The sequence below is a fragment of the Syngnathoides biaculeatus genome, chromosome 6, assembly GCF_019802595.1.
Source record: "Syngnathoides biaculeatus isolate LvHL_M chromosome 6, ASM1980259v1, whole genome shotgun sequence".
Lineage (NCBI taxonomy): Eukaryota > Metazoa > Chordata > Actinopteri > Syngnathiformes > Syngnathidae > Syngnathoides > Syngnathoides biaculeatus.
In genome coordinates this window covers 1,308,740-1,328,498 of record NC_084645.1, presented here as the reverse complement: position 1 = coordinate 1,328,498, position 19,759 = coordinate 1,308,740, and the positions used below count along the sequence as shown (strand labels likewise).

Genomic DNA, 19,759 nt, shown 5'->3' with positions numbered 1-19,759 from the left:
CATTTGACACACTGCTTATCCTCACTAGGGGCACAGGCACGCTGGGGCCTATTCTGGCTGACTTTGAGCGAGCGGTGGGGTACACCTTGAACAGGTCGCCAGCCATTCACAGGGCACATCGAGACAAACAACCAAGTGGCTATAAAAGATATGTACTGACGTGCATACAGTATAGACATTATGTCATGTACTATATGTTCATTAGTTGAAGACAATTACATTGTTTTCTTTTGAGGAAAGCACAGTTTACTCATTTTGAAGCTAAGAAGCTTTTATGACTTTACCTCTTCTAAAGAAAGACAATTTTTTATAGTATGAGAGAAATATTTTACAAAAGGTACATTTCTTTTCTGTTCATGTCCATGGGTTAACGATAAAGCAAATGAACATTTTTTTCTGCCTACATCCTGTAGCCTCTGAACGGCAATGGCAATAAAATCTTCACTTTGCATCCAAAGTCATGCATAAATGACAGCACTCAATCAACAGAAGACTTAGACTTCGTCGATATTGGAGATCATATTTGAGTTCTGTCTCACACAAAACTACAATATGTGAATTGCACAGAAGTAGTAGTCTTGCTTGTGGAAGCGCTACTTGGTTGCTAAGCAGCCTCCTTGATGACAAGCAGAACTAATTTCAGAGCTCAATCTGCGTCCGACATTGTCTGCCTATCAAGTTTATGGCTTGGCATAGGAAAGCTGGTAATCACTAGTTCAAATGACAGACCAAGAGGCTTTCATAAGAGTCAGGAACATTTTAAGCCACCCATTTATGGGTGAGGAATCACTGAATTTGCACACATCACAAGTACTATATATTCACTAACAGCTGAGCATCAGCATTAAGTCTGTCATAACAATGAAAGGAATGTTTGCAATTTCTAAAATTAGTCAAACTATTTCACTTTATGGTAAATCCAATTCAAATCTGATGGATTGATTTAAAATTGTTTCACTTCCAAAACCAAAATCAAAACTTGTTTAACCAGCAACTGTTCAAAAACACTAAGGGACCAGTAAGTGTTCCATTTCTGTTTCTGGCTCTTGTCTCCATCTTCTGCAGGACTGTTTTGCCTTTTGACCATCTACATGAGACAGTAAACAAATATGACATTTGGATTTCTGCACTGTGGGGGATGTCACAACCAATAAAATACAAACATTTTGTACCTGTGTAAGATTAAAAAAATCATGCAAAGAATAAAATTATATATTGTACAATTTTTTTTTATATTTATTTTTTGATAGGCTACGTTTGCTTTTCTGAAAGAAACCTGGATTTACATAACCAGCCCCACAAACCCCATAGAAATAGCTCACCAGCCTGTAATTATTGCTGGAATAACTCAAGTGTTAATATCACAGGAATTAATTTCCACTTAGTATCATTAAGCAGATATCCTCACCGCTGCAGCAACACATACACATTAACTACATATGCTTCTGTTGCTTGCCATTCTGTGACTACTTTGTCACCATTATTTCCATTGAAAAAAAGTGCCAATGTTTTACTGTGGTAGCAAATAAATATAGTAGTGACATCTAAATAATGTAAAATCATCAAAAACCCAAGCTTGATCTTGAAAGGCTGCATAAATGGACAAAGGCCTTAGGTATGGGGGGGGGGGGGGGGGGGAGTGAGTATGTACGAGGGTAAGATCGTTTGTCATACAGTACTTGTGCCAAAGGAGAATTCAATTAATTCTGGTTTAGAGGACTTAGCAAATTGTCTTTGAAATGTCCTCATCTTGGAACTAGAAAGACACACAAACAACAAAATTAAGTTGGCCAAGATGAATCGGCTTCTTCAGGTGGTTTGAATAAGTATGTTTAATCAAACCATTCACATTGAACATCAAAGAGGCATTTAATCATCAAAACTGTTATAAAGTCTTCTCAATGAGCTTTACTATATTAGGCAGATCTTATGTTAAGCTTATGTAAAGTATCATTTAAATGAGATGAGGCTGAAACAGTTCAATTCACAATTTCGGAAATGTGTCGATATGCTGTCAATGCATGCATACGTCATTAATTATTGCTGTTATTGTGAAGCAAGGAGACCAAGGCAGAAACACAATTGTAAAAACCTAAAGGAAAAAAATTGTTTCTCCGGACGCGCCATAAAATTCAAGTGTCCCTTTTATTTGCTGCTTTTAGAGCTGAAATTTTTGCTTCCAGTGGTTCACACGGTGAATTACCTTCTTTGGATGAAGAGCCCTTAAAATACAAATGAGCTGGGTAGGACTTCTTTGGAAGTGGAAGTTCAGCGGAACCTTGAAGGTTGCACCTGGATGCTGCTTGATGTATTTTTTTTAAACTTCCAATTTTTCCCATCAGACTACTCTTCATTCACTTTAACGTTCTTCATCAACACATACTGTCAAGCTAATGATATAGTATAAGGTAATCTAAACAGAGCCCAACATATGTTTTCGAGTCAGCCGAGTTGTGGTTGCCCTGTCAAAAGGTGTATCAGTGCTAATTAGTCATTATGTTAACTTTCAATGACTACACATACAATAGGAAACTTTGAAAAGCCACTCTTTGAATAGCTTTAAATGACAAAATATTGACTGCTTGGAATTCCATTTTCATTAATTTATTCAATTTTATGTCTTGGTGGCATGATGGACAACTGCCTACCAGATCTGCCTCACAGTTCAAATCCGGCCTCACCTGTGTGACGTTCGCATGTTCTCCCTGTGCCTGCGTTAATTTGTGTGTGTGTGTGTGTGTGTGTGTGTGAGAATGTCAGGATAACAGTTTTCAATCATTTGCCAAAACAAAGATTTACCTTAATTCCCTAAAATTTGTCGTTAAAAAAGCAAGAATGTAAGGCTATGCAATAAGACATAAAATTCACGTAATGGTGTAATTTGCATCCAAATAGGGTAATAGCATATATTGCGACAAAGTGTAAAAATGTTACAATGACAATATTCCTGAATGGATTGTATGGTTCTTTAGCCAATGGAACTATGATATTACACTCCATTGTGAAAACAAACAATTTGACATTATGAATATTTCATTCAGTCATTCTCCGTACCACTTATCCTCCTTCCGATCTCAGGCGTGTTGGAGCCTATCCCAGTTATCGTTGGGCGATAAGCGGGTTACAGCCTAAACTGTTTGCCAGCCAATCGCAGGGGAAATATAAACAACCATTCGCACCTTCAGGTAATTTAGAGTCCTCAACTGACCCACCATTCATGTCTTTGGGATGTGGGAAGAAACCACAGTACCCGGAGAAAACCCATGCAGAGACAGAAAAAAAACATGCAATCTCCAAACAGCCAAGGCCAGATTTGAACCCAGGTCCTTAAAATGGTGAGGCAGATGTGCCAACCAGTCATCCAACGGGCAGGCTGTCCTTTGTGACGTCTGCGTAGCTGTGTATTTTTCTTCTCCCCAGATAGTTTTTCACTTGCCCGCTATGAGGATATATGGGTATGAGTAATTAACTTCCGCATTTGGCACAATAGAACTAAGCATTTCCTTCTGGCACTGATAAATGATGAAGCCATATCACAGGAAACAGGGACAAAGCACCCATATGAATATTAACCATCTACAATACAATGTCTTTTTTCTCGAACATGTTTTTATAAAGAAAAAGAAGGGGAAAAAAAGTGCGTATGTGGGGGGAATTCTCACACGAGCCACAAGAAGAGGCCACATAATGCTGATCAGCTCCTCTGACACCATAATTTAACAACGTTTTTCAGTACCTAATCTTTTATATTTCGTGTCGACTGGTGACATTCCCATGCTGGTCCACTTGGCAAAAACGACGCAACGGAAATGACTGACCAGATATTTTACTAAGCAATGGGTGAAGCACGGCTTCTTGTTTTCAGATCGTTTAAAAAAAAAAAAAAAAAATTCATATTATTTTTACATTTCTGTTGCAGAAAAAAAATCCTACAAGATTTACTGCGCAAAGGAAAACAATAACCGCCACAAAGGAAGTCAACATGTCTTTCTGAGGATACCTTAGCTGCCCAACAGGATGCCTGACAAATACTATACATGAAGTTCAGCACTGAACAATGTATGCACAAATGCAACACTGCCTGGTATAATTCAAATTGATGTCTATCATAAACATGGGGAAGCTTTGATGTCAAAAGAAAACAACTGACGCAAACGAAGGCAACACATCTTTCCGAGGATTCCTTAACACCCCAACAAGGTGCCTAATGGACATCATGAAGACTCCATCTTTTTTCGCACCAACTGTACTTAAAAACAATAAAAATGTAGAATCAAAGACAAAGAACATCACATGCATAGCCTTCGTCATATTGTGGCAACAGCTCTGTTGCTGTAATAGAGAATTCCAGCCGAGGGGTTGACAAATATTACATGCAATAGCTTTACAGATATCGCAACTTCTCATTGGAGTCACTCCTACCATCACAAATAAAGCCTAAGAAAAAACACTCAACTGAACTGTTGTGCAACGTCTTTCATCTCTTCAGCTTCCAAATAGCATAACTTTTAGAGCATTCAAATTTGGAGTTTGCATTTATTATCTCACGCACAACCTATAATTTGACAATATAAGCTAATATAAGGTAACAAAATAAATTATAGGGGGAGTAGAATTTTCATGCTATAAACAGCCACAACTTATCTATAAACAAAGGATGACATGGTGAATAAATAGGTTTTAATGAGCTTGTTTCATATTCATTAATTACCATTGCACTCTAGATGGCTTAAATACAGTGTTGAATCTCCATTGAGTATTAAAAGCTTTGATCTAGGCACAGCCTTCACAGACACAGCTCCTGACAATTTAGAAGATCAGACATCCTGTTGTGGACTGAAATGACTCAGTCAGTGGACCTCCAGAGCTAATCTGATGACTGTTGGTTTGATAGAATTGTGACGGTATACAGTGTACTGATATGCCCTTGTTTAGTATTCACATGAAATCTGATATTCATTCATCCATTTTCTGAGCCACTTATCCACACGAGGGTCGGAGGAATGCTGGAGCCAATCCCAGCTGTCATCGGACAGGAGGTAAGGTATCCTGAACTGGTTGCCACCCAATTGCAGGTCACACGGAGACTCACAACCACACCTATGGGCAATTTAGAGTCTCCAACTAATACATGTATTGGGGATGTGGGAAGAAACTGGAGTCTCCGGAGAAAACCGATGCAGGCACGGGGAGAACAAGCAAACTCCACGCAGGCGGGGCCGGGATGTGAAACCCGGTCCTCAGAACTGTGAGGCCAACACTCTCCAGCTGCTCCACCGTGCCGCTGAAATGTGATACTGTACATCTTAAATGTTTCCATAGAGACCTCCGCCGAAGTGGCCCTCTCTGCCTTCAAATTTTTCACATGGTCTGTATTATTCTCATATCCATATAGGCAAAAGCGGCCACTTGGTAAATGTGAGTACAGGCACACAGCTTGCTAATCAGGTTTTCCTGATTCCCAAAATGTCATGAGGGCTCAGCAGAGTTTACACAGCAACAAATGAGGGAATCAACCTTAGCCAGCAGCAAATCTTTGCCTGCACAGTATGTCTGATGTTCATGCATGAAGAGCTTGATCTCTAAATCACAGAAAAAGTTGAATTTATTTTCTGGACCAATTTGTTTAGTTTATTTCCTTTGTTAAAGCCAGTTTCATGTTTTGATCCATTTAAGAGTGAATAAAACCAACAGCAAGCTACTCAGTCTCATTTGTTAAAAGATTTTGTGACATGACCTAATATTGCTACCTATTTGCGAGATATTTTTTAGATGAACTGGCAAATTCGCAGGAGGTCTGCCAATCAAAGAATAATTATTTGAATAATACCCTGTACTGAGGTCTTGTTATTGTACAACCACCAGGCACATCTTGTGCTTGTGCAGGAAGTCACTGGCAGAACGGCACTGGCTACGTAGATCCATCTGACACTTACTGGGTAAAATCAGCTATTTATCAATGTATTAAATTAATCAGACATTGTGGGAACAATAAAGGTTGAAATTACAAATATTTATTAATCATGAAAACGTACTTTTAACCTGTCCCCGTTCAGAGGTGAAGTGGGCATTGACGTACTAATTCATCAGGTTCAGACGTGGCATCTTGTGTAGACATTTATTATTTTATATTTATGGTAAACAACTATTAATTGGCCTGATATATTGTTGTTTATAATTGATTACAGTACTCCCCGTGAAAACATGGCTCCAACCAGACCTGTGTGACTAGTGGGTTCTTCTTCTTTTCCTTTCGGCTTGTCCCGTTAGGGGTCGCCACAGCGTGTCATCTTTTGCCATCTTAGCCTATCTCCTGCATCTTCCTCTCGAACCCCAACTGCCCTCATGTCTTCCCTCACCACATCCATAAACCTTCTCTTTGGTCTTCCTCTCGCCCTTTTGCCTGGGAGCTCCATCCTCAGCATCCTTCTACCAATATACTCACTCTCTCGCCTCTGAACATGTCCAAACCATCGAAGTCTGCTCTCTCGAATCTTGTCTCCAAAACATCCAGCTTTGGCTGTCCCTCTAATGAGCTCATTTCTAATCCTATCCAACCTGGTCACTCCGAGCGAGAACCTCAACATCTTCATTTCTGCCACCTCCAGTTCAGCTTCCTGTTGTTTCTTCAGTGCCACCGTCTCTAATCCGTACATCATGGCCGGCCTCACCACTGTTTTGTAAACTTTGCCCTTCATCCTAGCAGACACTCTTCTGTCACATAACACACCAGACACCTTTCGCCAGCTGTTCCAACCTGCTTGGACCCGTTTCTTCACTTCCTGACCACACTCTCCATTGCTCTGTATTGTTGACCCCAAGTATTTGAAGTCGTCCACCCTCGCTATCTCTTCTCCCTGTAGCCTCACTCTTCCCCCTCTACTTTTCTCATTCACGCACATATATTCTGTTTTACTTCGGCTAATCTTCATTCCTCTCCTTTCCAGTGCATGTCTCCATCTTTCCAATTGTTCCTCTGCGTGCTCCCTGCTTTCACTGCATATGACAATATCTGTGTGACTAGTGGGTTATTTCACCAAATCACTTATTTTTATGTTTTGAGACAGCAAGATGATAGCTTACTGATTAGAGTCACGCTTTCCGGTCTTTTCCTACTCTCAACTCCCCGTCGTAAATGATAAGTGTATAAAGCACGGTAAGAAATGTAGGTTTTTCGCTAACATGGAGGTGGTGATCAGGGACTTACATTGCATTGACTGGATGCAAAGAGAACTTTTACCACCACGGCTTGGGATCCGGGGGGTGTTAAAAAAAATAGCAAACATCAAGGCGTGCCAGTAATGTCAGACACTGAAATCCAGAACAATCAGCGTTATGGACACAAGAGTCAACTTTCAGTGATTTCCTGACTATACCGACTTTCCATAACATTTGGCAGCTCTGCACTGGACACATAAACCGTATATGTTTCACGTGAACTCTGACACATGCTCAAGACTGGTATACCGTAATTTCTCAAAAACAATGTGCACATTTTAAAAAAATATATTTTCAAAAAAGTTAATAGAGCGCATTATATTTAGGTATGGATGAAAAATTTAAAAATCTAATCACATTGTATAGTTGTGTACAGGTCCAAGGAGTGTTAAAAAAAAGGTATATGTATACGTTTAGATACGATGTTTGATTTTACACATTTATATTACAGTAATGTGCGCCCCCAACCTGAGCTTTCTGAGCTCCTCAGAGAGCTTGCATTTTACAATCGTTGGCATCGCATGTTTGTTGCTACTTCGCCAAATATCAGGAACGACTGCCCATGAGTTTGTTTCAACTTAAACTAAGACAAAAAATGTTGACTGCAACAGCTAGTTGTACATTTGCTTTTAAAGAAATGTGTCATCAGCCGTGCCGATGACGTTGCCAACCTGGAAGTGGCGGCGCAGTCCGAAACAACGATAGCTTGCGTCAATGGTTTCAGGTGGGTTTCAAAACAACGTGAGCTCAAAGTATGTAATACGAGCGTCATGGACACATTTAAAAAAAAAAAAAAACATGGGAGCGCGCACACACACAATTGAAATGGTCGCTTTTTTTTTTTTTTTTTTTAATGTGCCCATTAAGGTCGTTTCTACGTAGTTTGAGCTCATGTTGTTTTGATACCCACCTGACACCACAGTGTCATATGCTACAAATTGTAGCCGAATGGAGAGCGAGAGGCTGCGCTGCGGAACCAAAACTCTTTGGATTAAAAAAAAATATTTCCTCACAAATGCCATGGCTGGCACAGAGGATGACATGCTGTGGGAGCAAAATAGGATCACTGTTCATGATTTAATGGAGGAAGCACCAGAACCGCACCAAGTCGTCGACGAATTCGACAGCGATGCACCAAAGGTAGCTACGATGGATATTTTTCAGGTTGGAGATGAGTCAGATGCTTGTTTTGAAGTCTTGGCCAAGGATGTGTTAATGTAGAGGATAAATTAGACTATGCATAAATCTTTTATGCACAAATATTAAATACAAAGTTAAACAGTGTTAAATAGTTTATTTATTTAAAGACTGTAATATGTGTTATCAACAGTATTAATAAAATGTTATACTATCATTAAGCATTTCTTTTTGTTGGTTGAGGGATTCTGTCCTGACAATTACAGGGACCAAGACAAGCATGTCCTGTCCCAAGATTATATTACCGCTACAACACCACATATATCTCCCCAAGAGGGGTTGTGTGAGGAAGGGCATCCGGCGTAAAAACTGTGCTTAACAAATATGAGCGTTATTCTGAGAAGGCACGCTGTGGCGACCCCTAACGGGATAAGCCGAAAGAAGTGCTACATCAGCACATGCTCAATGATTACTATATGGACAGTTTTTTGAAAAACAATACAAGTACAAACCTAAAATATAAATACAGATAATTCAGAATATTTTAAGCATATGGGTAAGCAGCAAATTGGTGGTGTGCATTGTACATTGGTAGAAGGGTTTTCCTGATTTTTTTAGGTCAACGGGGGTGCGCATTATACTTCAAGACGCATTACACTCGAGAAATTACAGTACTTCACTTCCTCGAAGTGAGCCATCCCCTGACATGTTGATGCACAAGTACATGCACTGTACTGTAAATATGCCACACAATTATTGTAATGTGGTCATTCCTTACCAGTTCTTCCGAATAAAACAAGAAATTATTTCATAGCCGTTTTAAAATAGAGAAAATTGTTTATTTGGAAATGTCTGATGGTTAAGCTGCTTCAAAGAAGCTTATTCCAGATGAGCACAGAAAGTTCAGTGACGAAGGATGCAATCAGCCAGCAACTGTTTTTACCAACTGTTCAGTGAGGAAAAAGCAGTCAAATATAAGCAGTGCTTTTACAAGTTTATTATACCACGCCAAATGTAACATTTACACCACAGCATGAAAACATTTGTTATTGGCCAAATAAACCATCTGTTTCTATAATCATTAACACACCAGTTAGTAGAAGCTCTTAAACTGAAAAAAAAAATGTTTTTATTGCCTTTGAAATTTTGGAAACTCCATTTCATGGATTAAAAATACCTAGACCCAAATCTGATTCTAAAGTTCCAGAATTAGTAATTTAAGAGTGTAACAGCTAAATAATGAGGGATTTCCTTTCACCATGAGATCTAGAGTGGGTTGTAAATACAATTTACAAACTCCATTCTTTGAATTTTTGAATAATGTCAACATCAGAAACAGAAGCTCAAAATTATCAGCATTATGTCATGAGGTGAAATGCTAGATGAAAGAATACACGAGCCTCTGGGTGAAAGTGGCTTGAAGGCCTTGTCCAAATGGCAAAACGGGAATGTGAAACCACTCACTCACACAAACAATGATCAGTACAGTGGAACAAGAAAGCAATGACCTCCCCACCCCTCACAAGTAAAGCTAAACAAACTGAGGAAGTAATTTCCAGTGATCATTGCTCCTTGAAGGAACTAAATTGACTTACTGATTGTAGAGATGGGATATGAAATGGTACGCTGATGCAGGTATCTGGTAACAAATTTCCGGTGTTTTCCTCAGCAGTTTACCTGTTAATCCAGATAAGAGCAAGTTTTAAAATATTTAACTGGAAACTAATCACAAAGCAGTACATACAGTAAATGAATAGATGGAAGCAAACAAGGGGCTGAAACTATTGGTTAGCTTATTAAATCGATTGTGTCAATTATTTTTTTCCCTCGATTAATCTATGAATCGGATTTCAAAAAAACTGTAGTTTCCACTTGATTAAAAAATAGGCCATTATTTCAGATATACAGTGTAGAAAATGCACAAATATAAACTGAGATGTGATTCAGTTAATAATATGGTCCATAAAAGTCATCAAAAAAATGGGTAAAGGTTTTGATTGTTTTCCAAAGAAAAAGTAGATGTTTGTATGTTTTATTTTTATTAAAGGTAAAAATGATTAGTGGAGGACAACATATCTGACAAAATTTCCATTTGAGAAGATGAAATTCAGAGGATTCAGAATATTTTCAGTTAAACAAGTGCACAAATTCTCTCAATTATCAAAATAGTAGTTGATTAATCTGAAAATCGATTACTTGTTGTGCCTCTAAACAAAAGTACAGTACAAGTTAACCAACATGATAAGTCGAGTCAATAAATGCCAGATTTGGAGACAGCTGGACCTACACGAGAAAGGACACGAATTTCCAAACAGACGACACAATATTGTCCACACTGGTTTGTCACCATTGAAAAATGAAATTGCTTGTGTGTCTTCCCCCTGCTAGAATTAATGACATGAGCAGGGTGCAGTTCCAATAAAAGTGCCAGCGTCATAGAAAGCAGCATATGGTCTGAGCTCTGCTAATCTTGTCCACAGGAAAAAACATGCACATCTGTTGGAGGGTCATTATTAAAGCCACAGTTAACAAACTTTCAATGCAGTCTGTAGGGAATTAAGAGGCAAGACGCCATGAAAAAAATGATCCATGTCGGCTCATACAAAGACTCCCAGCAGACAAAACGCAAGGCAGCACAGAAAGATGATTCTAAATATAGGCCACTGCACACTTCAACTAAAATTATATTTGTTTCAATCCTAGCAATAACTCTTGTAAAGCCTTTCTACGTTGAAGTGGAAGCCTCCGATATTGAAAACTGGTGCTTGTAACAAAAATTGGATATATGAAAGTGGATTTGTGGGCCATGGAAACTCAAAATCTTTAACTCTCTTTGGAGGGGTTCAGACAATTTTCCACAAAATTCACGCAATTTAAGCATTGAAAATCAATTGTTAAGCTTTGACCACACACACAGGTGAACTTATAAAGGCCATAAACAAATAGATTTAGTCAACCTTTACAAAAATATTTTGAATGCAGATAAACGTGAAGAAAAAGCAGTTAATTGCTGTAGAAGAAGACAAATTCAACGTTGAATTCGATAGCATGTTGAGGATGGCAACCTTGGCGAACATGAAGAGCGAGATTACTACTTTCACTTCGGAGGGGAGTCTTCACACAAACTATACATACACAATAAATACAGCTGACTTTTCAATTTCTGTTCCATTCTTTTGTTCATTAGAATTATTGTGGACTTAGTTGCTTTAGCCATAATACTGTCAAGAACAATGACGGTCCATTACAAAAATGCTTTTAGTATTTTTATTTCCACTTATTTTAAATCTTCTCTAATTGTCCTAATCACATAGTTTTTGTGGTGTTTAAGAGTCATCGTTCCAAAAGATAAAGAAAAACTGTTGAACACTCAGTGAGACAAATTCTGGGCTGAAGTCTCAAGAGGTCCTCAGGTCTGCATTTCAACATGCCCAACAATAGTTCTAAAAAATTTGTTTTAATATTTTGGTCGAATTTGTAATTTTCCAATTTAATGGCCATTCTTCTGCAGCTCCACTGCATTTATATAAATACTTGATTATTCACATCATAAGACCTTGTGTTGACCTAAATAAAGGTTTTATAGTGCAAGTTTATGTATCATTGAACAAGTGCACTATTTATCCAGCCAAACAAGCCATTGTGAAAGTAGTCCTCGTGTTTTCAAATCAGTTCAAACCTTACAAGCAATGCCCAATACTGAATTATCTTTGCGACTTTGGAAAGCTTGTCTTTGAGCTGCCACATAAATACTACTAGCCCTGTTCGTATTGCAAATAATCAAAGAAAAGTACGATGGATGGTGCATATTATAGTGACCAATCTTGTGAATTGAAGTTGGAGATGAAACAAAAAAATATGTCATTTTCAATTTTTTTTCATTTAAATCATCCATCCATCCATCCATTTTCTGATTTACTTATCCTCACAAGGGTCATGGGGAGTGCTGGAGCCTATCCCAGCTATCTTTGGGCTGGAAGCGGGTACACTCTGAACTTGTTGCCAGCCAATCACAGGGCACGTAGAAATAAACAACCACTCGCACTGACAATTACACCTTATGGGCATTTAGAGTCTTGCTGTTTTTGGGATGTGGGAGGAAACCGGAAAACCCACGCAGGTACGGAGAGAACAAGCAAACTCTACACAGTGTCATGAACAAACGGTCCAGTGACTGACCCAAATGCAGGACTTCGAGGCCGAGGCATAATGTTTAATGTGTTTTATTCCAGAAACTGGTCGATACCAAAAACCAGTCCAGAACAAGAAAGAGGCACAGAAATGCTGGGCTAGGGGGGATCCAAAAGACATACAGCAAGGTCTGATGACTATGGGGCAAACTAACAAATTCAACAGGATAGGATCAAACAAAAGGGCACAGAATCTTTGTGACTAGGGTTACTCTAACTTACGCATAGAAACAGAGTTCCTCAGGCAGTGACTGCAACTCCCTAACACAAGGCAACAAACTGGCAACGCCAGTAACAAAACTCCAGACTTAAATACACAGTCTTAATTAGAGTCCACATGGAAAACAGCTGTGGCCAGGCCAAGCCCCTCTTGACCGTGGTCCAGCCTTGCTCATGACACACAGGCAATTTGAACCCCAGTCTTCAGAACTGTGAGGCAGAAGCACTAACCAGTCATCCACTGTGCTGTTTTTTTTTCCCCATTTAATTTTCAATTCTATTTCAAGGATATTCAAAAGGACCTGAGGGGCCTTACCCGTATGATGAGCTGCTATATGCCTCATTGCCTTGCATAGACACATAACCAGTCAGCTACAAATGCTTATGCTTAACTCTGCCAATCAGTGGAAACTTCCAGGATGCCCAGGCTAAACAATACATTTAGACAAAAAAAATTGTGCAATCTGGGAAAAGATTTTGATGTTAATAAACAAAATAGAAGAAATCAAATGAGAATCCTGGTTATTACTGATTAAATATAACCAACCCCTAGAGGTTGTGAAAGCAAAGGGATCAGAGCAATCTGATCGAACGTTTTTGCAGTGAAGGGAGCTCATCACTCGAGTTTTTCTGTCTCTTGCCTTTAACCTTCTTGTACGAAATGTTTGGTCAAAAAAATAAAAAAGTAATCTGTGCATTGTTTTGGGCCTTTGGTAAACAATGATAATGAATATGGGTAACTTGAAAATACATGTAAACAGATTTGGATTAGAATTGGGTACTTGGGTGTTTAGTGGGAATGCAGCCTATCAGAGAGCTTGCTGCGTTGTTGGTTTACATGAGTGCCATTAGTAAACTGGAGAGCTGAATGAGGATTGTCCATTGTCAGTCTATCCCGAGGCTACAGGGACAGTGAAAGAAAAAAAAAATGTGGTTCCATTTGCCAAGGCAAGTTGAGTGTTTTGTAAGTCACAATATCATATCACAAATTGGACCATTGGTAGCGAGAGTTATGGTGATGCAGTAATTAAATGTTCCATGGGAAAAATACGACCTGAAAACAGAAAAAAACTTGCCCATTAAGATGACTTGAATGATTAAATGCACTAACATTTACATTTTGAAAGGCATCTTTAAGATGAACTGAAGCACACCCATTCACCACCGTCCAGTGTATGCGCAACCTACTTTTGCATTTGGCATAACAAGTAAGAAGCACTTTGTCCTGCTCAGGTTCATGCAGAAGGAGACCATGACATCACACCTATGGAAACTTTGAATATCTATGAAGTCTTTTTTTAAGATGCCACCACAGACTCACCAAGATGACAAGAGACGTTAAGCTTCACTCATGCTTACATATACAGGATCATATTTGTATGTGTACTACATGGATTTAACTTTTGTCTGAAGAAATCAGTCACAAAGAATTGTTTACTAAGTTTGGCTTTAAAAAATCCTGTAATAAATTCTAATTATGCTTGCTTATTTTAGAGCACCACTGAAATGGATTCTTTTAGGCTGTTGCTATTTGACAGGGCCAAAAAAAAGCAGTTTTATGTTGGTTTCCTAATTTAAAAAGAAAAAAAATGGGTCCTGTTTCGATGAACCAAGAATCCACAGATGAACGGGACAATCACGAGAGCTACGCGGAGAAAGCTGTGTCCACTTTTTTTAACGTGTGAGTTGCAGGTTACACAGAGGTACTGCACAGGGCAATGCACAGGTCAAGTGATGCAATGTGGGCGTTGTCGACTGCATGACCGCAGGAGACTAAAGTGACCTTAAATTCAGTGGTGCGAAGTTTTAGTGCATTTAGAAAACAAGCCCATAGTGTTCGAAAGGAGAGAGAAAGGCTTATTTTTTTCTTTAAGCCTCATTTAATATACTTGGAGATAACCATTCAAATTTGGCAGTGTTGTTACAAACCCTCTTAACTGCAGTGTGTTGAATTTAGACGCCATTTTGACTTCATGGGGACTTTAAATTCTACCCCCACAACTCCATTCAGTATTCAGATTGACAGTAGTTAATGTCTAGCAACTAAATGATGCGTTAATCTTACTACCCCGAAATAATAGTCTGACAAATGAAAAACCCACTGTGATGGTTTGAAAACTATTCAAATGGGAAGAGAGGACGCCGGCACATTTTGGCTCACAGATCACAGAAAAAGCTGCTTCATTTCGATATTGAAAGATTTTAAATGGTTCACTTTAAGCAGGATCCCTTGTTGTGGCTTGGCCGAAGGGAGAATCCCTGGTCTTTGTTGCGCCCACTGGTGCCATAAATCCTTGCATACCAAGATGTCAACTTTCCAGCTAGCCTGCTGGCCACCAAGCTGCTCTCATCTGCCACACTGCTTTGGATCAGCTTTCTCCCATTCAAGGTGCTTTAGTCATTTCATCAAGCGATGGCTTCTTTTTCGCTTCCGTTGGACCAATTTCCTGTTTTCCATTCACCTAAACTGAGCTAGGCTGATAGAAGCCTCCATTAGCTGATTTGTTTTCCCCCCCCACCGCCCCCAAACAAACTTAATACAAAGTTTCGACCAATCTCTATAGAGCTACGTTGCACATGCAGAAACTCTGCAAAGTGAAGATGGCGTCGGGTGTACACATTGTGAATATTTTGGATCTGCCACATTGTGTTGGATCCTCTTGAAGTTTCTCCTATTCATTCTCCCAACATCATCCCCTCTAGCGATGGCTACTTTCCAGCTTTAGTTATTGCACTGCCATAATTATCGATGCAGCTTCCTAGGCATGGCTATCGGATGCCTAACCAGAGAGCTCATCCTCTCGATAAAAGGCAAAAGAGTCTATCTCCATCCCCACTGGAGCCAAAATGGCATTAGTCATAAACACTGGCTAAAAATCTAATCGGTATTTTGTTTTTGTTGTTTCTGTTTGTTTATTTTTAAGTAAACACTGTGTAGCAGCATTTGTAGGTCATCAATATGAAGTAGTGTGAACTTTTAAGATTCAGTTTGATTCAAGTCCAAAAATTCAGATTCACTGTGCTTTTTCATGCCCACTTGAATCCAAATTTGAGTCACGACCAAATTTGTGTGCAGTCCTAAAGCAGGGCTGGCAATTCATTTTTTGTCACAGGTCACATCGTATTTATGGTTTTCTTTCGAGGGCCCATATGACTATGAAAACTGTATAAATGTAAAGTCACCTTCCCACTTAATCCTTCATAAACACAATTGGCCTGGCAATTGTTTGTTACACACTGTATATGCTCAACAACAAAATGAATTTGAAATCAGAAGTCATAGAAAATTGTGGCACAAGTATTAAAGTGGCACTAAGCTATGTTGAGACAAGTAAATAAAAGAGCAATGGATTCACTTTTTAAAGACAAGCGCAGGAGGGAAACTGAATATCAATACCACGACTCTTCTCTGCAGTGCGCATTTTATGACAAATAATTTTGTAAACTCTCACCAGAGACAACATGGCTTTGTGGGTAACTTGATACTGGTGCATTGAAAAACAATGAACTGACTTGTTGAAGACTCGGGCAGATGGCAAGCTGAACATCAACAACCACCCGAGTCTGCACTGAGTATTTTACGAGGAATAGTTTTGTTAATTTTCACCAGAGACATAGATTTGTGGGTAACTTGATACAAATGAATGGGACTGTCCAACTGTCCTGCTGTCGTCACGTACCATGTTTTGACTGTGACACATCATAAACAATGGGAGTAAATTGACTTGTGTGCCTATTTTAATCATTAAAGTCCACAAAAATTCAATTTTGATCTTGAAGCCTTCTAATGTGATTTTACATCGTATAATTCGACACGCCCGCAGCTTCCAAGAGCTGAGAGGTGGCCCTTATTTTTCAAATTCTGAAACCTGATTTTGTACAACTTTGTTTTTTTTTGTTTGTATTTTTTCCATTCAAATTTGCAAGGCTTGTTTACACTCTTCTCTGTAGTGTCAAGTTTACATGATATTCTTTGCACCTGTTCAGTCCCACGATATGTATACAACTATTGTTCACTCCAATAATCAATGTGTTGTCAAATGATCAATTAACTGTTGAGATAGTACAAGAATTTTTGTTATTAATGAATTCAATAATAGTTTAATAAATAATATTTTACTGACTTCTGATTTCAAAAGAAGACTTTTTTTCAATTTTTTTGTGTAAATGTTATTATATGATCATACTTAGTCGCGGGCTTACAGTCATAACGGCTCACTGCGGAAAACCATAACTACAATGCGACAAAAATGAGTTTGACATCCTCAGTGTAGTGACAGGAGGGGTCAAACTTTTGTTCACACACACCTCATGCTTACGAGCCTCGTGGTAGCAACTAAAGTTAAAAAGAAGGAATTGGATAGGACTCTCCCTTGAATCAGGGGTAAAGATATAGGACGGTGATATGTACCCTATATCTTGAAGACAGCATGGATAAATTTAGAAAACCGCCGCAAACGTTACCTCTCTATTCTCACCGAGTCATCGGGTAAGTTGAGCACCTCTCTTAGATTTTTCATGACTGTCCTTTAAAAATTACATCAAAACCAGCAGCATTTCATTTACATTGCGATCTCGCAGCTGACCGATTTGTGGTTTGAGGCAGCTAAGAAAGATTGCAGCAAATATTGCAGCCATACAACAATGTTTTGTTGTTACATAGGGGGAAAAAAAAGAGCAGAGGGAAGTACAGTTATCTTTTCTACATGGTTGCAGGCAATTAAAGTCCCCTTGCCCACCCAAAGAATACAGATGATTTGTTGACTCCTAACCGCAGATTAATTATTAGAGCAAAACCATTGACCGCTTCCACGGTAATCGAGACTGATTCATGATAAAGACAAAACAAGTAACACCAATGTTGCCCTACAAACTGTTTTTGATTCCACATCAGTGCTTGTCTGTTGGAGTGATTAGAAATGTGAAAAGCTGTAAAGCTGCTTCCCGGATGTTTTGATTTGCACCTGTTTGACCCAAGCCCCCATCCTGAGTCGATAATTTCTCAGGTTGTTTCATTGCATACAAAAGCAGAGACGTGCATTGAAGGCAATATTGTTGAGAGTGTGGTCTCAAATCAGAAAACAACAATCAACAACGTCAAGAGTTTCGTCATTCAGATTAATGTAATGAAGGTGTTTTACAGCATTGCTTAACAACTCTTAGGACAAGTCATGACAGACCTGAACTGCAGAATATCCCCACGATGCATCATGCATGCCTCCTGCTCATACCATGCCACCCCCCCCCCCTTTTTTCCTGTCATATTGCTGTGTAAATGCAATTTTCCAAGAAATCCAGCCCCAATAAATAAATTACCCCTCAAATGAAGGCATTTTATATGGAATGAATACATGTACTTCTATGTCAATTCGTGAAGTACAGTGTTTAAAATAAAGTATCTAACTCAGAAAAATATTAGTTTCAATGCCGATGAAATGTTGTGCACAGTGGACGACTGGTTATCACATCTGCCTCACAGTTCCGAGGATCCGGGTTAAAGTCGGCCTCGCCTGTGCGGAGTTTGTATGTTCTCCATGTCAAAAAAAATATGCATTGGTAGGTTAATTGAAGCCTCTAAATTTCCCATAAGTGTGAATGTAACCATGAATGGTTATTTATATGTGCAACTGGCTGGCGACCAGTTCAGGGTGTACCCGCCTCTCACCCAAAGACAGCTGGAAAAGGCTCCCGCACTCCCACAACCCTTGTGAGGAGAAGCAATACGGAAAATAGATAGATAGATATAGATAGATAGATAGATAGATAGATAGATAGATAGATAGATAGATAGATAATCACCAATAAGAAAACAAAAATTGAACAAGTTCATAACTAGTTCTTCAAAAACTACTATTGCCCGTGAATCTAATTAAGATAACTAGGGCGTGGTGTCACGGTGCTGCAGTACGTTTGACCAAACAAGATAAACAAACGAACAAGTTTACAAAGACTCAATGGTCGCCTGGTCGACTAGTTTTTGACATGCGTTGTATCTTTATATTTAGTTGCCGCTCGGTTATCGAATTGAGTTTAAGCAAGGCTTCCTTCCTATGCTTAACTTCGTCCTGCAATGGTATCCCACTCTTGGACATAAACTTCAACGCCACACCAACTGAACCCTTGACCAAAAATACTGTATAGAGGAATAATTAAGATATCTCGCATGCTCCTTAAGTAAATTGGCCTTATTCTAGCCAGCAGTCACAACGAAACGTTCACGGACGCACACATTAACACATCGCTCAGCTCACCGTAAGATACACTCGCCGTTACGGGAGAGGAACATTTCAAGAAGAAGAAAGTAAAGTAACTTACGGTTTAGGGAGCATAGCAGAACCCCGAGTCTTGCCGAAGGAAAACGGTGGTCGCTTAGTGCAGCGAGTGAGCCCCGCAGAGAGTGAGGAGGAACATCGTCGCGCTCCGAGCTTTCACTCAACACCACCTCCACCACTGAAGCCAGCCAAGAGCTCCCGCTTCCCGTAATAACCAGAGATCACTTAAACACCCACATGAAAACAAACCGTAATGTATATAAGAGCGCCGCCATCAACTAGTAGCAGGACACGGGGAAATACCAGGAGCAAGGACATCGTTATGCTGCTAAAATGGCCTCCCGCTTGTCAAGTCCAGCCTCAATATTACGTTAGCCCATGATCTCATCAGAATCATGAAAATGTAGAGAATAATGAAAACCTGAGGTCTTCTTTTATGTGGTCAAACATTAGTGCGCACACAATGAGGCATTCCCTTCATTTTATTAAAAAAAAAAAAAGTCAAATAGTATACATCAATTTTGGCTAATCCTGCACACTGCTCTTCTGACTAACAACACTGTAATGTGAAATCACCCTTTTTTACATGATTTTATTTTATCCAAGGTTTTTGATAAAAATGAGCCATTTTGACCATATTCTGTTTTCCTGATCATAATGAACATTTTGGGTAGCACATGTGTGGTATTTACATGTGCCACGTGTTCCTGTCGTTTATTCATT

At 39.2% G+C, this 19,759-nt stretch overlaps 1 protein-coding gene across 1 annotated transcript in view; it reads right to left on the bottom strand.

The window, feature by feature from the left end:
* Positions 1–19,375, bottom strand: part of LOC133502444 (tumor protein p53-inducible protein 11-like) — a 44,592-nt gene extending 25,217 nt beyond the window's left edge. Inside the window, exons 1-2 of the mRNA XM_061823241.1 lie at positions 19,080–19,375; positions 9,951–10,032 (exon numbers count right to left, since the gene is read on the bottom strand). The gene's annotated coding sequence lies outside the window, so the exon portion shown is untranslated. The remainder of the gene's footprint in view (positions 1–9,950; positions 10,033–19,079) is intronic.
* Positions 19,376–19,759: the final 384 nt, after the last annotated feature.